The 22,179-nt window shown below is 39.3% G+C and overlaps 1 protein-coding gene across 1 annotated transcript in view; it reads right to left on the bottom strand.

Moving 5' to 3' along the window:
• grin2ab (glutamate receptor, ionotropic, N-methyl D-aspartate 2A, b) overlaps positions 1–22,179 on the bottom strand; it is a gene marked incomplete at both ends in the record, with an annotated part of 126,648 nt that overhangs the window by 98,706 nt on the left and 5,763 nt on the right. The gene's annotated exons all lie outside the window — the stretch shown is intronic.

Consider the following 22,179-nt stretch of genomic DNA (forward strand, 5'->3'; position numbering starts at 1 on the left):
TGGGGGTTTGAAGGCAAACATTCCACATCGCTAAAGGCACAAGAGTGTCAGCATCAATCAATAACGTTCACTGAGATAAAAAAATACATTCTTTCAACTCTAAGCAACATCTTAACCAAGTTACAGTTCTTACACAGAGGTGTCTTGCTCCCGGTTTCAACCCTGTATTACCTATTCCTGTAATATGAGCAGATCTGAGAGGAGCAAATGAATGGAGGAAATGCAGTGTGAAATGCCCTGGGCTGAATGATTGCTAAGGAAACTATGATGCGAATGCTACATTGCATCTCAGCCAATTTTTTACACCACCACAGTCCAGTAGAGCTGAAAAACACCCCAGGAGGAAACATTACGTCCGCGAAATTATCCTGCTGTCTCTTAATTTCTTCATCCACCTTGTTAGCTAACATCGCATCCATGCCTGCTAATCGTATCTGTTCATTTTCTCTGAATGTATTTCATATTTAAACTCTCTTTTGCTCTAATCCAGCCAATCTGTCTTTCCAGCTGGGTTATTGTGTGTGTGTGTGTATCTGATCCATGTCATTTCACACCCGGTATAATCAGGTCAGTTAGTCAAACCACTACTTTTCCAGCTTGCTCGCCCTGCTCTGACACCCACAGACTAGCCTACAGCTCCAGCAGCACTTAGCATACGCCGCTAAATTATAAACCGCAACACTACTGTCCTGAGGAATTAACGTCATCTTCCAACCAATGGGACAGGAATACGCAAACGTTCAGTGGAGTTAGTATCAATGCTAACACGTGTAAAGGCCCGTAATACTCCACGAAAAAGACGGCGAAAGATGGAACCTTTCATCCATACTTTGTGTTATTTTCGCCAACCAGGTGAGTTTACAATGGTGGATGAAACGGAGCAATACCAACGGAATTCATGGGGGGGCAGTATAGAGTCAATAGTCCAATCAGTCAGGAAAATGATAAAACATCAGAAAGTGACTGTCAGAGAGTGACTGCCGGGTGCTGTGGTTTTATTCGAAGGGCTATCAGGAGGAAGCAAGTTGTCCAAAGTCACAGCGGACATACGGAAATATTGAAAATGCTGCTGGTCATCGATCTCTCTCTCGGCCGCTCGCTATGTTTGTTCACGCCTGCAACTTAGTACTCAGCACTGCCCTCTAAAGAGGGTTCCATCAATTTTATTTTTAATTATCATGATATTATTATTTGACTTTTTACACTTAAAGCGGAACTAGACCGGAAGTTCCTATTATCACTGTTTTTTTGGTGTGTATCTGCGTCATTACCTTGTTTATGAAGCCCTGACGGTTCGAAACAAACAGTTCAGCCATTGCTGAGAACGTTGTGTGTTTTATTGTAATCTCGGGGCTCAACGAGATCACTGAAAATCCCGTAATAGTTACGTAAGCAGTGGTTCTCCTGAACACCCGATCGTCCTGCTCCGGGCTGTAGTCCGGGCACATCCGGTTACGTACATTGAACCGCAGAAGAAGAATAACGTCCGTTGTGGAGGTGTTTCACGAGCAACAGTGTCTTCTGACTCTGGGTCTGACTCCGGGTCAAAGGCGCAAAAGTGACTGCGGCAGGGAGTCGTGGCCAAGCTAGGTACCTTTACCTGGCCAATCACAACACAGTCAGTCTTCTGGGTGAGATTACAGTCTCAGATAGCGCGGCTGGCAAGAGCTTCAATGAGGAGAGATTTCTATCGGCTTGTTTGCAGCAACTAGAAGGTTTTTGACCATAAAAACAAGTTAATGTATGTAAGTAGACCTCCATAACTCATATATGTGCGATATGTGTGGGTTTGATTCCTGGCTCTGCTAGGGAATGTAAGAAGTGTGTGTGATTGAAAATGTGCTGCATATAGATGCACTGTATGAAAGTGTGAGTGAATAGGTGTGAATGGGTGAATGGCAAAACTGTAGTATCAAGCAGCTTTTAGTGGTCATCAAAAGTAGGAAAGCGCTATATAAATACAAGCCATTTAACATTTAGAAACTACGGGACTGGAATGTCCCTTCATTTTGCAGAATAACGGTGGAAACCGAGGATACAGTTGGTCAGAGGAGGTATGTGTGGACTGATGAGGAAAACCAACGAAAAGCAACCTTATATCATGATCCATCTGTGGTGGCATGGTCATTTGTACCACCTACTGCTTATGTTGGTGAACTAATATTATTATTTATATTATGATATGCCTCCATTTCCCCTTGTCCTAAAGTTCATCTGCTGACTCCTATGATTAACACCTAAATGACGTGCCATTGTTCCCTCTGTGTTAACACTAGAGCTAATCATTTCCACGGTACTGCAAAATTCCAGAACCTAATAGTGTAATACTATTCAGCAGGGATAATTGGCTGGAAGAATGTCAACACAAAATGAGACTTCACTCTTTAAAAACATAATTACACAAGGTTAGAGTTTACTCAACAGCCACTTTACAATAAAACAACTGTAAAAAAAAAAGAAAAGAATAAAAAAAGCTTTTGTTTGTTCTCATTCAAATGTGTTTCCTAAATTGCACTAATTTCCATTCAAGCAGCAAATCAATCGTTTTCAATTTCATGGTTAAAGTTGATTCTGATTTGTGAAAAATTAGATAAAATGGTAGCTGTCATTACAAAGGCCCTGGAGCTGCTTCACTGTGATAAAAAGTGCGCTGTTAAGAGTTGTTAACACATTTTACTAATATCTGCTCGGATCCCCTGCGACTGTACTCGATCCTCGTCATAAAGATTATTATTGGATGTAAAGATAAAACTGCGTGTAGAAAAATGATCCAGTCTGTGCTGGATACGGAGAGCCAGCTTGGAGGAGAAGCGCAGCGTGCAGCAGCGGCGCACAACGCAGGAGAGAGAGAAGCCACAGTGCAGGTGCGGTGAGGTGGCACACTCACACATATACACACATATAATATACTATAATTGCAATGCCTTGACTTTAGTGAGGTAAGTACACACAGTCCCTGCCTTTAGATTTAAAAAAAACAATGGTACAGAATTGGCATAATAACTTATTTCAGTTTTTCGGTTTCTGCCAACTGTTTCCTGATTTTCGGTGCATCCCTAGTTATATAGCTCTTGCCAGACATTTCTTGTTCATGTGTTCCACCAGCTGCTTCCCAAAGTACATATTTTCTGTAATATAGAGTTCTGTAACGTTCTGCTTCTGTGGTAACGTGCCCAGTTTGAGTTACTCGCCCTTACTTAATGAGTCACCATAATGTTCCTTCAAAAAGCCTCAGAATGCCCCATTTTTACCTAATATTTTCAAATGCTCTGCTTCGCAACCCGCCTCCGCTCCCTAGCCATGTACTCCCCATAGTGAAATTTTCCTAGAAAAACCCCTGACACCCTTACAACACACGCACCTAGATGTCCTAGATTAGTCGCCTTCGTGGTGGTCCTGGCCCCGAGGAGCCATGGTAGGGCGTCCCTTATTTTCATTTCTAAAAGGTGGCAACCCTACCCATAATCCGGAAATAAACCCGGAAGCCAAAAACTTTTTTGGCATCCACGGTATTACCGTCGTGTAGAATTTCTAGTATTGTAGGAACCATTATGATTTGGCACCGTGTTGTGCCATGGGTACCGTGGGTATCGTGCAACTCTAAAAACAAAAACATCTACTGGAACTGGAAACATGTTTCTTTCTCTCCATACATACGTTTATTTGTTAAGTGGTGAATAAAAATAGGAGAAGTTTCACCTACAAGATTACAACTGTAACATGTATTATACAAAACCTTTAATTTATTCTGCTCTAACAATGTGTAATTTTCCTGCTGATATTAACTTCATAAAATGGCAGGTGTTCGGTGCAGTGGAGGAGGTGAGTAATAAATTATCCAATTATTTTTCAAATTATCTCTGAATGCTGGTTTAACCATTCAAAAAATAGTGAAACAAATGAGTGGTTTGCATAAAACAGTATGAGAAATGTGTTGTGCTCAGGAGAGAAGTCACTCCTTAATATTGAGACATTCACATTTGCTTCAGGGCAAGAAAAAGTCAAACTACACATTAACATTTAAATTGTACCTATTGTATTATATGAGATAAGAGTGCTGTACTGTGTCAGGATTGAATGATGTTGTATGTAATATCATCACTGCCTTTGTACAGTGAAACAGTCACAAGTGTAGCATAGAAGATCAGCTTCCACCCAAAAATAATGTCTTAGCACTCACTTTTCAACAGTTTCTCCCTCTGTGTTATAAAAACATTGTTCCACATCATCAAATGCTATTTTTTACTTCTTTGGTATGTTGATGTGTCATACATTATTATCCAATTCCTAACTGAATGCCAGGGCCATATTTATGCATATTTGCACTTGCAATCTGCATGAAATTAGCTTCTCATTTACTAAGCAGTGGGTAATTATCAGTAACCGCGACTGTATTTTAGGTGCGCTCTGAATATAAACGAGATCTCAAAACATGCTGCTCAACAGAGAGATGAGGATTTGATTGGGTAATAAATAAAAACAAGAGCCCTGAATGAGAAATCTAAATGTAGTGACGGTGAAATAAAAATCCCAGTTAAATGGAAATGTAACTTTGCAAACCATTTACTAAGGCCCCAAATAAACAAAACAAAATGTTATTCTATCACTTGAAAACACCCATAATGTCAGGAGTACAATCTCCATAATGCATTAATTTGAAATTCAGATTAAAACAACTCTCCATCTCATTTTGTTTATTGTAACTTTTCTTTGAAACTGTCATAATCACTTCTAAATAATACAGTGTTGTGCTTCAAGCTCTTTTAATATCATCAGAATGATGCACTATTCTTCTTTTTTTTGCCCTCCCCTCTACAACTTCCCTTTACTATGCCATGTTGAATCTTTCCTGTAAAACCAGAAAATGCAGTAGTCCCCAACATTTTATTATAGTGTTTATTCCTCCTTCAAGTGTTAAATGTATTAGCACAAAGATGAGAACGTCACTGATCACACATAAGCTGTGTGTCAGTGCCGTTTTCCTGGTCTTTGAAACAGGGGAAGCTCATTTCACGCGATAATTATGTAACACAGAAATCCTATAATAGTGTTTTTATTAACAGTATATATTTACAAATGAAAATGGTCTATATGGTCTATGGGCTTATGTGGTTATTATTAAACCGATGATGGTTAGTCCTGCTTATAAGCCAGCCATATAAGCAGGACAGTGGTGGTTGCTGGTCTTTGAAAACAGGGGAAGATCAGTTCATGGAAGCCCAGCTTCCCTGGAAGTGACGTTTTTGTCGCTTTTGTCCAATCACCATCGACCTCCCCGCAGTGAAAACAACCTTGTCTGTGTCGTCCCATAGAGCAGTGATTCTCAACCTTTTTGAGTCGCGACCCCCAATTTAACATGCACGGCTGTCCGCGACCCCCCACACACACACACACATACAAACACCGGTGTGAACGCATGATGGGTATGATGGATAAAGCCCTGCCCTTGGTGCTGAAACAACACCCGATGAATACACCGTTGGCTAAGTCGCATTTAAATATCAGACAAGCACTTACGATCACACTTCAGCTATTAGTTTTTATTTAGAAACACTTTTGGATTTTTTTTAAAGCATACAGCAGCATCAAGAGGGTAACTTTTCACGCGAGTAATAGACTGACAATTGTCGCTACATCCCATCGTATTGCTGGTAATTGAGCCGGTTAAAATGTAAAGAAATAACGCAAACTTTATTTTTCTTTTTAATGAAATGAAACGATAACTAGGGATGGGAATTACATGGCATTTTGAGAGTTGACTGTCGAGGTCCACGGGGGTGGAAACTATTCTACACTGTACTACTTCATTTTAAGCTCAAAAACATGGCTGTACTGTCCGAAATTGACCAACAAAGCAGCGCTATAATAAAAAGGGGCAAAAAAAGGAAAAACTCTCCGCTGGCACGGCTGTGTCTCCAGACGGCGGTCAGGTAGTGAAAAGCTGGTGTATCCAGTGTACTTTTTCGGCCCAACCGCTCGTCGTCATTCTAACGTCTGATCGGACGCTACATTAATTTTGATTAAAAAAAAATAATTAATTAATTAAAAAAAAATATATATTATATTTTTCCAAAATGATTTGGCGACCCCTAGAAATCATCTTGCGACCCCAAGGTTGAGAATGGCTGCCATAGAGAACAGCTGAAGCCGAGTTTAAAGTAGTTTTAATGCGGAGGCTGCTACGGTAATACAAAAACAACATAAGACGATTCATCATCTGTGATAAACAGCTGACTCTGAATGTACTAGTGACACAACAAATACAACACAGTACATAATCTGACAACATTTTAGAGGAAGCCGAGCTTCCCTTGCTGTCTTCGTGCAATTGCCACTGCTGTGTTTGAGACAACAGTCCTAATGCACTTATAAACTTGATATATAACACTCACATCAAGCAGAATGTATTGTGTGCTGTCTGTTTATAGTTGCCAAACAATAAGTAGCAGCCAGAGCATTGAGTCTTTGATCATCATGCAAATGTATCATCTGCAAAGCACATAGTATACTGTGTATGAATCCAAGAGAAATATAAAAAGTGTATTCCTTAAGTGTATAAAATTATTATTTGAAACACTATTAAAAAGAAAAATATTAAGGTAGAAAATCTAACAAAATAAATTAATAAAAGAAAGGTATGGTTTCCCTACAGGAGGTGTGGAATCCATGGTTCTTTTCAGCAGAGTAGTTCATTGTTATTGTTGGTAAAGATTTATAGTGCACACAGGAGTTAAAAGAAGAGTAAGCCACCCACCTTTATTGTTACTTAGTTTTATTTGGCTACAACAGCACTGTGATAATTTAGCTATAAGCTTGTCACATCACCAGGCAGTCTGTGCAAAATTGTTTCTCAGCTGCGTGAAAAAAAAAAAAAATGAAAGCACGCTGCAGATGGTGGTGTGACGTCTTCAAGGATGTACTAGACTGTTTCAAAAAGGTGTCGAAAAAAATTGCCTGCCCTCTGTGTCTTTTCATATTTCAGACTGACAGAGGTTTCAGTAAGTTAATTAGCATTTCAACAAGAATAACTTCTTAAGGTAACATCTTGGGTATGGTTGTTCCTGCTGCTCTCATATCAGGGATCCTCTGTAGAAGGTAAAAAGACAAAATTTGAACCCCAGACAATCGGGGGAGAGCTTAAACAAATTTGCATGTCAGATGAAGCGTGACGTACCGTGACAGCGCAAGGGCGGCTTGTCACTTAACAAATTAGAATTTCAATTTGTGTTTATAGTTTGTTGGATTGTCTCAAGGCTCTCCTGAGTAGTCATATGACAATTGAAAGCACACACAGCCAGATGGACAGACAATCAAGAAGTTAGATATGATCCATCCATCCATTTTCTACCACTTATCCAAGGTTGGGTCCAGAGGGTAGCAGATTGAGCAGAGAAGCCCAGACTTCCTTCTCCCCAGCCACTTTGTCCAACTCTTCCAGGAGAATCTTGAGGCTTTCTCACTCCAACCGAGAGACAGAGCTTCTCCAGCATGTCCTAGGTCTTCCCCGGGGGCCTCCTCTAGATGGGACGTGCCCGGAACAACTCACTAAGGAGGTGTCCATAAGGAAATTAGGTATGTACAGGTGATGTACAAGTCTAAAGATCTGTTCACATGTTCTTTTTGTTTGAAATATTTTTTGAACATGTGTCCAATCGAGCAGCGGCTCATGGTCGATTTTTCCGAGATTCCATTTCCAAGAAATTCACTGCAAACCGATCAGAACGAGTGTTGTTTTCATCGGACAAAGGACCGATGACAGCGATTTTGTTGTCACTGTTTTCGGCAGCGGTCGCTGCATCGCGCTTGATGTTCATGGGAGGGTGCGTCGTAATTCGCATCCACTTTCATGTCATATATTCCCATCGCGTCCAGAGTGCAAAGACCATACAACTTGTCCAGGCTTTGTTCTATGTAGAAACATCACAGTCAGAGCAATCATTATATTCTAAGCAACTTAAGTCGCACAGTAACATAACACTGTTATAAGCTTGGTCAGGCAGCGAGGTTGTTGGATACACACGTGTGGAGTACCACAAGGCAGCATCTTGGGTCCGTCCCCTTTTTGTTTTTGTTCGTTTCATGATAGCAGCTGCATCAAACTATTTTAATATCAAATAAAGTTCTTGCGTGCATCATTATGCCAGCTATTGAGATCGAGAAAAGACATAGAAGCTATTATACTAAAATATTTACTCTTTTTTTTTTACAATAACCTTGTATGTGGTACTTGTATATCCTGTTTTCAGCCCTCAAGAGGCAGAAATAAGCTAATGAAAAACAATGACAGGAAAATGACGACTGAGATCTCAGTGAAATCAATGCTGCTCTACAAGCTGTTGTGAGTCAGCTTTCAGAAGTAACAACTCTTGAATCCATATTCCTGTTGAGGGTAAATAATGATGTAGGCAGAACAAATAAATCTCTGGCCACCAGTGTTGGGAAAAACCATAGTCAATAATTTATTTCACAAAAGTAATTGTCTTACAAACTACTGATGTAAAATTAACGACAACAATTTTCTAAGGACAGCCCTCACAATGCTAGTATTGATTAAGCATACGTTTACTCCTATTTCTCCCCATAAATGTTGTAAAATTTGATCTGTTTTTTCATCTCTGCTACTTCACACAGCTGCTGCAAATATTTACTACAAGAGAGCCATCAGATTTTAGAGGCATATAGCAATGTGTCATATCCAGCATGTATCTCCCCGCAAAGTTCTCAGTATCTTCAAAATTAACTTTAGTTTGGTAGTTTGGTTTGACAGACTGCATCTGTGCAGTAACCCCATTCTTTCAGCTGGTCATCTCCAGCATGCCATTTGTACAGCCACACATTTGGTCTCCAGCTCAGCTTAACTTTACCAATTGAAAGCATCCAGAAGTCTGTATATTTCACCTCTCATTTCATTTCATGGACCCCAAGCCATGGATGGTAGACCCTAACTTTGAGAAACACTGCTCTAAATCCTCAATAAACTCAACAAACAAAATATCTTAAACCAGTGATTCCCAAACTAGGGTAGTTGTACCCCCAAGGGTACGCAAAGTAATAGAGGGAGTACATGGAGACAAAATAAACAAAAATGATTTGCAAACAGCCTGATTACATTTAGAAACTGTCATATACAGACATACAGCCAAATTCAGACATTGCAGTTGATTTATTTAAAAAATATATATGGTGATGTTGGTGTGTTGGTGTTGCTAATTGAACATGCTGGTAACATTTAAATAGATATTTTTGGTGAGAAATAATTGGGGGTGGAGGTGCATGGCTGGAGGTCAAATATCTGAAGGGGTACGGGACTGTGAAAAGTTTGGGAACCACTTCCTTCGACTATTGACCAGGTTGTCCTACACAACTATTGACCCATCATGTAACATTTGGGAGGCTTTATTGGCAGAAATTGACTGGACTTCCCATAAGTATGTTTGTGAATGATTGCTTTAAAATAAAACTTGTTGTTTTGCTTTTTGTTGATTTAAAATTAGCCTTTTTTTATATGCACGTTTGGCAATGACCTTGCTTTACTTGCCGACTTGGCAGTTTGAACGAACAGCTAAGCTAAAGCAGATGCTGACTAACTAAAAAGATCAGCGTGATGCATAAACCAACAGAAAGGAAAGAAACACGGGAAAGAGTGTACAAGTTTAAGAGGGGAGAGAGTTGTGAAACAGTGTTTACATCCTTTCTGATATACAAAGGCAAACATAGTATTCCTATACTGATATACTGAGAAACAGAGTCGTGTGATTTCGTGAGCCCAATCAACATCGTATGAACTCATTTGATAGTGGTTTGAATGTAGCAGATATAAGCTCATATTTAAAAAGTTACTCACTACAGCTACAACACAAACTGGTCAGAGTCTTCCTCAGCTTAGAGTCGTGTTGGCAGGTGTCAGCTCTTTGCACTTCACTGGCTTCCAGTCGAGGTGCAATCATGTCATATTCTATTAGATTATGGATTTTAAATGGGAGAGCTCGCAGCTCCTAGTATTTTAAAAGGGTATGAGAAGTCTAGATAGTATTCCCTCATGGAATTTAGAGATCATGTGTTATGTTTTATTTATATCCAACTAGATATGTGTATATTGATTAGACGCAGTTGTCATTTAATTCAACATTTTTGTTAAAATGATCTATGTTTTCTAATGTTCCTTAATGGCAGGCATTGAATGCCTGTCTACATCTTTATGGTGGTTAATGAAGTGTGGAAACACCTGGGACGATGATGGAAATAACCCTCCCTATGTCTGCTCGCTCTATTTCTAACACAGTCTGACACGTGGCTTACAAATGAATTCAATCATAATAACTATATAACTATATATCTAATCCAGAAATCAAATAATTTGCACTTAAGAAAGATATTTTGCATGGTGCAATTTTAAATGAATGTACAGACACTGAGAATGTTATCAGTAAGGACATAAAATAATGGTTTTAAATATAGCGCAATTGCAGTGCATCATCTCTAAATAATTGTAATTCAGATACACATTCTCACTCATTTTTCTGACCTTGGAGCAACAGAGTTGATAGTTTCTTAAGATCGCTCTGCATTTATGATGGCACAGCGTGTATCATTATCCACCCACCCAGAGAGGGAACTGCAAAACATTATTTTTCATCTTGATTCAACAGCAGAGTGTGGCAGATAGGCCTTGTTTGACATAGTATATTTGTAGTTGTTTAACACTGATGTAACTTCCAAGTCTCTTCCTGCTTGTCTTTGATAAAAATGACTTGCCGGGACAGTCTTTTAACAGGCCAACAGCCTTATTACACATTATTTTAGCAATACAGAAAGATGTGTGTACATCAGGGGTGTCAAACTCATTTTCACTGTGGGCCACATCAGCACAATTGCTACCCTCAAAGGGCCAGACGTAACTGTCATAGAGAATAAATGGAACTAAATGGAACCAAATATAATGTAAAATAAAGGTAACTACGTAACATATTGCTAAATAACCTTCTGCATGTATTACTTATTAAAGTTACAAATATGAAGCATTATAGATGTAACCCGGTCCGCGATGGTGATGCCGTCACTTTGCGGGTAACGCAATCGCCATGCATTGTGGGAAATGTAGTTTATGGTCAACGCATGCCTTAAAGCAGCATAGACCTATTTTAACACAGATTTTGAAGACCAATTCATCACTCACAGGGCCACATAAAATGACGTGGCGGGCCACATCTGGCCCCCGAGCCTTGAGTTTGACACATGTGGTGTACATGTATTGGTGAGGGACAAATTTCTGACCACTTTCATCTTCATTTTTTGCATGGTTGTACATCAAGGAAGGAGGAAAATGTCTGCAAAAATTCAGTCATTCATATTTGATTGACACTAAATATGACAAAAATTTGAAAAATGCCAGAACTTGGACACTCCCAGATTGGTTTGGGAACTGCAGTGTGTGGGTCAATGTGTTTGACATTGTGGGTATTTGTTTTTTTTATCCATGCAAAAATGTACAGGAACAACTCCTGTAAATCAGAGGGTGACAGTGTAGCAGGAAAAGGTGAGCGCGGGCATGATAATTAAGTTATTATGAAGCTGTGCCAAAGCTGGGAGAGTTTCAGCCGTGATACTTTCGACCTTCGGAAAGATGAATTGAGGCAAAATTGTGAGGGAGCTTAATGGACCCTGTTTAACTTTGTATTAGCATTGGTTTTTTCACTGCATTGAGGATGTAAATCGGGGGTTAATTGAAAGGTTTCAAATGTAAATATTTATACGGCAAATAATTATGTCCACGTATGTAACATGGAACCATGTAATAATTCACTGTTCTCTACAGAGACAAAGTAAACGTTTACAATGACCAGGCAGAAAAACAGCTGATCAATTGCACAATTATGAAGCATTTCTTTGTTTACAAAATAAACAAGAATTTTTTTTAAGAAAACCAGAAAGCAGAATGTAAGAAAACTAGGGCTGAGAGAATATAACAGAGTAAGAGACTGGGCCATCCTTATGAATATACTATGTGATTTTTCTCGCTTTCAATTATTGAAAGGACCTAAAACATTAAAAAGACACAGGGTGGTTGTAGACAATCGTTGGTAAGCCTCATTAGACAGTCTGATGTAATGATGGAATAAATTCCCCCCTTTAATTTTTAACCAAAAACTGAATTTGTTCTCATTTTCATGCATGACGTGCACCAATCTCTTTAGCTATCCATTATTGATGAAAGTGGAGACTTTTATTAATTGAGTGATTTTTCTTTTCTAAAGATTATGTTGATATAAGGAATTAAGGAGATAAAGGTTACTGGTTAAATGTTGTTTTTAGGGCAAATTCTGACACAAACAACTAATCACCAGCTGAAATAAATGATTTGCTACAATGACAAACTGTCTAAGTGTCGCATGCCCTCTTACCTTTCCTCTCTTTCTCCTGAAATCCTCTCACACCATGTACATTATCATGAAACTATGTCCAGCCATTTTGTACATCAGTCTCATCCAGTGGCAGTCGCTGGTGTTTGAAACAATTTGTCCAATCACCAGTGAAAAAAACCTATTCTGTGCCATCCCATAGAGCAACGATTCTCAACCCTGATCCCCGGAACCCACTGCCCTGCATGTTCCATCACACCTGACTCAGATATTCAGCTCGTCAACAAGCTCTGCAGAAGCCTGATAACGACCCATTCATTTAAAATCAGGTGTGTTGGAGCATGGGATCATTGAAAACATGCAGGGCCGTGAGTCCCGAGGACCAGGACTGAGAAACACTGCCACAGAGAACAGTTAGACGCTACAGGAATACAGAAAAACACGAAAGACAATCCATCGTCCTTGATGAACCGCTGATTGTGAATCAACTAGTGACTAATTGCGCTCGAGCACGTTTAGTGCTGAAATGTAAATACAACAGAGAACTTGAGAATTTAGGACATTTTAGAGGAAGATGAGCTTCACTTGCTGTCTGAGAGCAATCGCTACTGGTCTAATTAAGACATCATCAACTTCAACCTGTAAACATGATGTTTGATTCCAAAAACCTTTAACATTAAAAAAAGTATAAAAAAAAAGAAATTATATATATATATGTTTGTATATATATATATATATAAACATATATATATAATAATAATAATAATGCATTATATTTAAGGCACCTTTCAAGACATTCAAGGTTGCCGTACAACAACAAAATAAAAATAACAAAAGGTAAAAGCAACGGGTAGAGAGTTAGAGAGTCAGAGGGAGTAGGCCTGTTTAAAAAGGTGGGTTTTCAGGTGGGATTTGAAGATGGCAAATGAAACAATGTTCCAGAGGCGGGGGGCAGATCGGCTGAAGGCTCTGGCCCCCATGGTGGTCAGACGGGCAGGAGGCACAATGAGGCTGATAGATGAGCCAGATCTTAGTGTCCGGGAAGGACCCTATATACCCTATATATATATAGTTTCCACCACATAGGTGGGCGGGGTCATAAACACAAACTAGTAGTGGGGGATATTACTAGTAATTAGTTACTAGTTACTCATTACTGCTGTAAATTGTAATGAGATTACTTTACTAGTTACTGGATTTGAAACTGGTATGATATTGGTGTTCCAAACTGATCTCGGACAGACTCTAAGTGGGTATAGACAGGCGCATGCTGGCCACAGTTTTTGCCGGGGGGGAAACGGGAGGTAAAGGCAGGACTTACTTTTAGGACGTCCTGCCTAAAAGTAGGGTGCCTATAATTTCTTATTATTTTCAGTACAGGACAGGGTCCCCAGGACGCCCGGACGCCCGGCTGGCTAATAAGCCTGTTCTCCGGCGTCTCCATATCCATTTCCCTCCTTCGCACCAGCAGCTACGTCACTCAAATCTCCAACAGTGCCCAGGCAAGCACACACACAAGCAACACGCACACACATCACTTAAACGGATCACACAGGCAAACACTGCATAGGTAACGCAGAAAAGCGCGTTACAATAGTCAAGTAAAGTAGTGTAGTTACCGATATTTTTAGTGTAATGCGTTACTTTACTTTGTTACCCAAAAAAGTAATATAGTTACTGTAATCTGTTACTTTGTAACTCGTTACCCCCAACACTGGTACTGAATCATTAGAATCATTTAATTAAAAAGATAAGCTCAGTACTTCCTGCATGACCGGAATAAAATACGGCTGAACAGGTTGTGAATGGCCACCTTTCAGCAGTGCTGTCACTAAATACACCGTTAAATATTGAGATTTTAGAAATGTCCTTGCTAAATGTTGGAGATGAACACGTTTTCAGGATTTTTATATCTATCGAGTGACATATATTGTGATAAGATGTGCTCCCATATCTCCCAGCCCACTGGCAAACCCACTGGCCTATCGCCCTATGTCAGCTGAGATAGGCACAGCAACCCCCCCGCGACCCTCCGGTGGAGGATAAAGCGGTAGAAAATGGATGGATGGATCTCCCAGCACTAAAAATAAGAAGTCATTTTATCACGTCGACTTCCTGAATAAATTCACCAAAACTTGCAGCCAGTGGACTCGAACCCTGTTGACTATTCAATAGCCTTCAATCTCCAGTCTCCAGGAAACTACTTCCACTTTTTTTTTATCGAGCCAATGATTTCTTCCTTTTAAAAGGGAGTTTTTCCCTCTGCACTCTGTTCAAGTGCTTATTGTGTGGACTGTTAGGTTTCTCTTTATATTGTGTAGTCTTGACCTTGCTATGTTAAGTGCTTTGAGATTACATCACCATAATAAAAGTGAATAGTATTGAACCTTTCTGGCAGCACAGGTATAGATTTTCACAATGCCTTACTCTAACTCAGGAGCTAAATACATATAATAAAAATGTATTCAATCAAACACTCAACACACAATTGCCTAAAATACAGTATATCTCCTCACTGTCCTCAAGCAGTGAGACTAAAACACAAAAGCCTTTGCTTCCCCAGTTCTGTTCCACACTGGTTAAAAATGCATTCAGCTGCGACTCATGCTTTTCCTTTTTTCAACCCCATATTTTTTTAGGGCAATTGGATTTGGATTGGATCAAATTGAGGAAAAACCTCATAGTTTCTTACATAATATATCACCATGCAATTTTAACGAATTAGGTTGTGGTCAAGACATATTTTCAATGGCTGCTTTTCAAAACATCTGTCATTGATCATTCATCTCTGGCACCAGTGACTGGTCAATAATATGCTTTTTGATGTGTTGCTCGTTGCCATTAAAAACTACACTTCAGACAGAAACAGAAGCATCGGATGCTCACACATCAGTGAATGACCCATCTGGCTGGGACAGCACCTGTCGCCAGCACCCGAGGGACCATTACCGTACACCTGGAGTAATATATTTTAGATGATATGGGGCTGTTTTATGAATATGTTTGGCCTGTGCATTTCAGTACTTGGCACAAGATCATTTAGGAAAGAATATATATAGAAACTGGCGAGAAACAGACATGGAGTGTTGATACTTTTATGGAAAAACAGTGAAATTGTCACGGTCCCTTATACTTGCTGTCGAACAGTTTTCAATATTCTAGTGTTTCAATATTCTAGTCCATACAACTGAAAACTCTTTTATTGTATTTGTAGTTCCTGGGTTAATGACAAACTTAGTGATTATTATACTGTAATATAAAAAGATGCATTTTAGATGAGGAAACTGTTATAAAAAATGTTATACATAATGCAACTGTCCATGTTTTGTTTACTTATTTACAATCGGTGTGTATCTCCAGTGCATAGGGTTGTGAATATAGAAAATCTACTTTATCATCACTGTGTATCGTTAAAATGCAAGCCTGGAGTTTATTTTTAAAAATGCAATTAAAGATGTACGGGTAATCTGCAATTAGATAATTCAACTTGAAACACTTTCTTTATAGTACTGTTTAGACCGCAGTAAAACTGTGATATGTGGATAAATTACACGCAAAACAAAATCTACAGCTAAATCAATAAAGGCAGAGTCAATCCTCCAGGAAGTCTCATCGGTGCTGTGTTTGTACAAATTAGAGACAAGAGACCGACCTTTGACTGGGGTGGACACAAAAAACACTGAATTACTGCAATCTAAGTGAAAGGAGCATAGACAACATTCACTGGATCAGTAATAAATAATAACTTGAGCTTGAGTGTCAAAAAACCTTTAGATTTAGACGTATTTAGATATTTTTATTTAACTCACGAGGACTTTTCATTGAGGGGACTGAGCGTCTTTGGGGAACAGGTCATCACTTCTTGCTGCCATCTTGATGGACTCTCTGAGGAAATAACGGGTGGAATGAGCTGTAGTGCTGCACCACCATGACCTGCCGACGCTCAAGGGGGAACGGCCATGAAAGTTACAGAGAAATCGATTTTTAATTAAAATCAAATCTTCCCAAAACATTAATTTGAATTAATTCATTAAATCGTTAAATTGCTCGGCCTTACAGGATTTGTAACAAAGCATAAATATAGAGATAATTTAATTGGCTAATTTAATTCTCCGGGTGATCGATGAATAACAGATAATAGACAACCGTGTGCTTTTGTAGGACATTTTTTACTGTCCCTGTTTCTTTTTTGGTTTTGTCACTTTTGTTTTTCGTGCCATGCAATAATTCATTCAGCGGACAGCCAATCAGATAGATTTCGCCTTCACCAATATCTAATGAACCTCCACCAGTGAGTCAATATGCTGAATTGGCAGAAAAACCACCAGTGGTTCACCTTCAAGAGCAAACATATGTGTAACAAGGCACCGAGGTGGCCCAACGGCACTAATCAACACTTATCGATGGCCAAATGGCCAACGGCTGGCTTGGCGTGTCCAGGCCTGTCGAGAGCTGGACAGATGAGGTAAGATTGGAGAGATGAACCTGTGAACTGACAAAGATGACCAGGGGCAAAGAGAACAAATGCACAACAGGACACAGGTGGGACATATCAGAGTGGCAGAAAAAAAACACAAAAGCAGGACAGTAGACAAAGACGTAAAAACATCTGACAGACGCTCATATCAAAACAAAAATGTAAATTTCACAAACGACTGAAGAGTCTCTTTAGGGCAGATCGTTACAGTATGTAACGCGTTGACTGCTGACTTTACATCATTGGCAGAGTTAGGACTGAGCTCAGTGCCACACTTCTTCATTCATTATGTAGCTACGGGCTTATCAAGAGGAAAACTGTTCTTTTTTGCGAACAGAGTGATGGTGTGACAGAAGTATATGATTGTGCAGCTCCATATAAAACCTTATTGTGGATGTATCATCTCCTCGGGTATAATAATTTAGTTTGATTCAGAGTGAAAAAGAAAATGTATTAATCATCTCAGTAACACATTGACCTAATTGTGATGTAATATATATACGATGCAGATTCATGAGAGTGTTAAACATCTTTCATGGAATCAGTACGACCTCAGTCACGTACAGTTATCCCACAAAGTGATGAAATATTGCTGATATATTCGACTGGTTTGTTCCCTCGTGAAAAACTGGAAATCAAATTGGATTTAAAAAGCTCAAGATGTTTTAACTGGAACAGTGTTAAATCAGTCTCAACCAAAGTCTGTTGTCTGTAAAAAAGCATGAAATTAGAAAATGGTTTTTGGGTGTTAAGTTAAGGCCAAACTGTCCGCGTCCGGTTGTCTACACTCAGACAAGCCTAAGCCTCTTTTTGAGCTTGGCAAAATCCTCAGATTGGGGAAGTACAAAAGGCATCAGGTAAGGTAACAACTCAGCCTCCTGGGAAGCTGCAAATGTTCTCACTCTCAAAGCCACATGTTGTGCTTAATACTAATCAAGCTAATTCAAAAGCACAGTATTCAAATAGGCTCAGTGGGGTTTGCAATCCAAAATGAAACATCCACCATCTTAAAAAGCCTCAAGCTCTCAACTGAAAGATGAACAGTGACATCAAAGGAGAGCACATCTGTGTGCCTCTTAGTTTTAACAGTGACCACTGATTTATCAAAGTTAAAGTGTAACTAAACCCCTAAACCACTTTTTTTCAGGTGAAAACCAGTGTTTATGTGTATGTAGTAGGGCTGAGCGATTATATCCATCCTGCGATATATCGATATTTTATTTTCCCAAATTCTTCAGCCCCGAATATCGATACATCAAGTCCCATTCAAATCCTCCGTGCCTGACTGACCCATCTTACGACGTCTCCCTCTTCCATCATCCAGACGATTCTGAATCTGATTTTTACAGATCTGTTTTAAGAAAGAACGGAGGACAACAACAGACGGTGGGCGGACGAGGAGATTGCTCCACTGCCATTCCAGCGGTGATGGCAGCACGCAAAGGCAGCACTCTCCTCCATTTCTGTCGCTTTCTAACAATCGGATGAAAGTTTGCTTCGTGGCTCCACATAACCATCTGGGACAGAAATGGGCACAGATTTCTTGTCGTGTCTATTGTCTATTTTGTTTACACTTCATTTTCCGGGTCGTGGCCTGTAACTAAAGTAATCCATGTGGAAAATTAGACTAGACAATGTCAATATGGACACACCCAGATCAGATCTGGTCACTTGCAATATATAGTAATGTGAACAGTTGAGGAAGATCAGATTCTGATCGGATATGCTTACAATTCTGATTTGGCCTGCAGACTAAACAAAGCTTAAGTCAACGTTCTCTCTCCACTGATTGAGAGGCTCACCTCACTACCAGACCACGCCCCCTCTCTCCCTCCCCCTTCTTGGTATTAATCAAAATCAGGTTTTGGGAAGAATTTAATGTTTCAAAAGGGTGTGTGTAGGTTTCAAACACTGCACTCATAAACTTATTTTAAGACACAAATCACCACACTCTGAACTGACTTCAAAACGTGAGAGTTTAGCAATAACAGGTCTAGCGACCCCAAGGGTTCTATGAAGAGGTCCCAGTGGTTTTCCCAGAGAAAAATAAAATGAAATATGAATTTAACTTTCATAAAAATGAAAAACAAAAAGTTAATCAGGTTGGTTTGTTATTCATATTAATAGCAGATGCTCACATGCTCCTGTTACGGCTTATAATACGATCTTCTGATCGAACACAAGTTTTGTACGTATTTGCATTTTAAAAAAACCAATACTGAGCTAGCTGAGGCATAAGCAAACTGAGCGGCTGCTTGGAGCCCCCTGGTGATCAGGTGTGGGAGGACATAATTTTATCATTTGAAAGAAATGTAGATATCTTTATATATATATATATATATAAGTGTATATATTTAGATAGATATATATATAGACATGTTGCATGAGTTAAACTCATTGACAGCTCGCTAATATAAGACTAGCTTTAAGTCGCATCACTTCATTCCAAATTCCAATGATCACAGAATTCGACAGAAAAAACAACATATATGAATAGTGTTAATCATACATGTTTTGGGTTTTTTTCAATTCAAGTCCAGTATCACTACACACAGTGTAGAAATATGAAAGTGCAAACTAAAAGTAGGCCATGTGATTTTACTCCCCAAACAAAACAAAACAAAAACAAGAGTGACACTGGTTTGGAGTAAATAACACTGCTATAATATAGTTAATGCAATTTATTGAGGTACATTTGAGATGGTGAGCGTGCCCCCTCCAAATCAAATTCGGCTTAGGGCCCCATAAATGTTTGGGCCGGCCCTGGAGCTAGTTAATAACAATGTAGCCACATAATGTTCTGAATGAAAAGTGGATTATTAAAAGACAGTGTCTTACACAGAAACAGTTTTAATCCCTGTATGTGAATTTGACTGAACACTATCATAATGCAGATGGACAACTAAAGGAAAACTCACCCCCATAAGAAGATAGAAGGTTAATAGGAGGTTCAGGGTGCTGGCGTCATGTTATCATCTCAGACATAACTACTGTGTCTGTTCCTCAAGGTGTCCAGTTATTCTCATGTCCTGCTCTCTTTCGGCAGCTAAATAATGAATCCGTTTGTTGTACATAAGCTCTGGAGAAACTTTGTGATCTCTGCTAACTTTTATGCTAACGTGTTAGCATAAAGCCCCTTAGCTTAAATTGGCATGACCAGAAGCTTCTGTCTTTGTTAAGAAGAACAGCCACGATTTAGTTCTTCCGCGTTTTTCCTTCTCCATCCTCATTTAACACACAGCTGCTTCTTGAAGCACAGTGACAGTGAGGTGTGGCCGGCAGCCTCGGCTGCATATTAAGTAGCTAAAAAACAACAACAACCACATCCTAACTAGGAATCGATTCACAGCAACCAAAAAACCTTAATTCAAATACAAAGTTTATTGTTTTAAGTCCCACAATACTCTGATTTGAAGCATGTAGTGGCTTCCTCGAAACTTCAACTTGCATAATTTTGAAAAAAATGAAAATTCCTTATTTAATTTTATTTATTTATTTTGCTTTGTTTAATCGGTTGGCACTGGGCCGACTTGTTGCTACTTTTGCCGTGGCGAGTCACCCAATTATTGGGTGTGGCCCTCAGACTTTCAGATTACGTTGCGAATGGCTGCGTTAGAGAATGAAAGCTCATGTTGTTCCATGCCTGGATGTGTAAATAAGCAATTGTCTGCTGACACATTTTGTGTTAACAAATTTACAAGGTGATAATTTGTCAGTGTTGTGTTTACAGCTTGTTGTTGCTGTCAAGTGGCCAAAAAAATTCCAATTAATGCAGCTTTTAAAATAATTGATGAGTTGCAATCCCTACATCGGAGCTTGTTGGCAGCATAACGTGCACTATGTCGTTCAGAGATGACAGACAAGGACTACAGGCCTCCGTACAACTCGTAAATTATTAACACCCTTTAAACATTTTATCTCGCGTCTAACAAATAATATTAGTTACAGCATTCTTCAACAGGATAATGGAGGATGTTGCAACATGAACGTTCAAGCATTCAAGGTCTTATTGAAAAGCAAACATAATCTAGAAGTAATAACTCCTCATAAGAACATGATTCAAAGCTATTCATAAAAAATGTAAAGGTTCAAAAGGCCATTTTATTAATAACCCAGTTACTCCATCTGTCTGCAGCAGGGCTATATTGGGAAGAGAGCCTGTTTTGAAAGATTAAAACATTTAAAATACTAACACAGAATTCAGCTTTTGATTCTGGCTGCATACATGGACATTTCTTGGTTGCAGCACGATGATGCTTGTCCTGTCTCCAAAGCCTCCCTGAAACCACCTCTCCAGTTGGATCAAGATTAATCTGAGTTTCAGCATCAAAAAACACCTCCCTCTAAGTTACAAAAAGCACAAATACAAGTTTTAAATGTGTCATTTGAGTTGATTTCTAAAACCAAATCTTAGCTGGAGCAATAACAATGATTATTTCTCTGGTTTGAGAAAATAAATGTACTTAAATCCTATCAGTTAAGTATTTATTTATTTATTTATTTTTTAAGTTGGGCTGGATCTGGAAGATACTTTACATGAAATCTGAAGCAGATGAACACTCTTCAAAACAATTACACACACGCTGATGGTGTGTAGGGATCAGATGCAATGTGCATGCTGCAGAACCATGCTCCTGCAGCTTTTCAACACAGAAATGATGAAACATTAAAGCCATTGTAGGAAGGAAACAGCTGAAACTTAATTTTTGGGATCGCCGCCCCTTTTGTGAGCTCCTCATCACGAGCATGGACAGGAACACTCATTTCATACATAACAGATGAACCGAGAAAGTCTCTTGTTCTCTAATATCGAAACGTTTTATTGTCTCTTCTTTTTTTTAGGTTTCTTTGCAGGCAGTTGTTTCCTGTGCTGTAGGAGCAACAATTCTACCAAATGCAGAGTCTACATCTAGATATCTCTTTCCCTCTGAACTGCCGTGGGATTGGTCAAAGCCTCCTGTGACACTTCAGATTAAAGCCTCGTTTGGATCTGGATCCAACTTCAGGTTCATTATGTGGGCTGGATACGCAAAGTACGGAGGAATCTTCGCGGCAGTGTCACTTACGTAAAATGGCGTGACGACACGTTGCAGCTCGCCAAATAAATTCCATAAAAAAGACAAACGATGGAAGACATCCAACGTTCTGTAGTCTTCCTTCTTGGCATGTGGCTGTTTATCACAAAAAGAAGATAAGCTTTTAATGTGTGAGTGAAATCTGCAGCGCTGCACGTAAATACGCCGCCACTTTTCTCGACCGTCACACATAAGTTATGATTCTGTTGACAAATGAACACACATTTTTCTAGCGGCCTGAGCTGGACCAACAAAAGGGCGCCGATAA

This window comes from Microchirus variegatus (assembly GCF_963457635.1).
Source record: "Microchirus variegatus genome assembly, chromosome: 23".
NCBI classification, from domain to species: domain Eukaryota; kingdom Metazoa; phylum Chordata; class Actinopteri; order Pleuronectiformes; family Soleidae; genus Microchirus; species Microchirus variegatus.